The sequence below is a fragment of the Theobroma umbraticum genome, unplaced genomic scaffold (assembly GCF_002168275.2).
Source record: "Theobroma umbraticum cultivar Fairchild unplaced genomic scaffold, ASM216827v3 scaffold_459.0, whole genome shotgun sequence".
Classification (NCBI taxonomy): domain Eukaryota; kingdom Viridiplantae; phylum Streptophyta; class Magnoliopsida; order Malvales; family Malvaceae; genus Theobroma; species Theobroma umbraticum.
The window spans coordinates 326,149-327,951 of record NW_018397286.1 but is presented as its reverse complement, the minus strand read 5'-3'; positions in this window follow the sequence as shown (position 1 = coordinate 327,951).

The following is a 1,803-nucleotide window of genomic DNA, read 5'->3' as shown; positions in this document are numbered from 1 at the left end:
ATGTCTATGATAAAATTATTGCAAGTTCATCTATTGCATTTACTAATGATGTGAAGAATTATTTGAAAACTAAATTCAAACTAAAAGATTTAGGGAAGTTAAAGTGTTTCCTAAGTCTTGAAGTTGCAAGGTTTGATAAGGACATTTCTATATGCCAAAGGAAATATGTGTTAGATTTGCTTGAAGAGTATGCGTTACTTGGTGCAAAACTAGTCACAACACCAATAGACTACAATCAGAAGCTGACAAAGGCAAAAAAGAAAGAATTATTGCAAGGTGGGACTATCCATAAGAAACTTGTTGGTAAATTACTTTATCTGACCTTTACAAGACCAGATATAGCCTATGCAGTTCATATATTGTCTCAATATATAGACAAACCAAGTAGTGTTCACTTACAAGCAGCTTTTAAAGTTTTGTAGTACCTTAAGGGGGCACCAAGGTAAGGTATCATGTTATTTTCATATTCAGATACCAGATTAGGTTTACAATGATAGTGATTGAAAAGGTTGCTTGGATACTAGAAGATCTGTCACTAGTTATAGAGTTTTTATAGGTAAATCACTTATAAGCTGAAAATCTAAAAAGCAATCAGTCGTGGCAAGGAGTTCCACTGAGGCTAAATATAGGGCAATGGTAACAGCGTGTTGTGAGGTGCAATGGTTGTTATTTCTACTACAAGATTTCAAAATTTTTCATTTGGGTTCTATTGACTATATTGTGATGATCAATCTTACATAAGTAAAAACCCTATTTTTCATGAGCGTATGAAACATATTGAAATGGACTGCTATTTCATTAGAGATAAGGTCATTGATGGAGTAATTTGGCCATGATGTCTACTCACTAAGTTAGTAGATATCTATACAAAAGCATTGCAACTAGGTCCTTATCATGCACTTCTCAGTTAGAGATAAATTATTTATTTAATGAAGGATACTACATGATAGATTTGTTGAGAAGTAGTGAAGATAAGAAGCACAAGAATTTTAGATGTTTAATGGCTTTTGTATTCTTGATGTCTACATTAGTTGTTAGTGAATTACTATTAGTAAATAGCTAGTTAGGCTTTTATTATAGTAACTCACTTGAGTAATTACCATGTAAATAAACTGTTAATGTTAAGATCTTTAGGATATTTTTCTTCCTCTTTGTACAGATTTGTTACAAGTTTGTTACCTAGGTTAATAAATAAGTTGGGTTTTTTGTATTGAATGTGACAAGAGAATAAAATGATATTCCAAATCCTTTCCTCTTCCTTTTTTAAATGTTTTTTTTTCTCTTAGTTCACAATATTTTACACACTATAAAATACAATACAAATTGGTGTACAACAGTAATATTAATACCAAATTTGATCCCATCTGCATTTGAGTCATTCGTTTGATTAACTTTAAGTCTAAACACAAGTAATTAGTTCCTACTCTTTTCGATGGAGAATACTTAGCTATCATGAATTCTATGACAATATCACCTTTTTTTTTTTAATTTCTTTGGTGATACTCGATCTATAGGCTAACTGGTCCAGTGCATATGCTTTCTGTGTAAATATATAACACTGACCAAAAATTTTGGCATTAAAGAAACTTGGATCTTCAACTATGTAAGTTACTCCTTGTCTCACAAGCATGCTTGGTGTGTGCTAGCTACTAATTAGCTTAACAAGAATAGTGTGATATATCATTCCTATTGCTTGCATGCATTATATATTAACCTAAACATATCTTCGACATAAACCCTCTAAATAAGGCATCCAAACAGCATAAATTTAGGTCCACGTTCAGATCAAACACTTGACGAAAG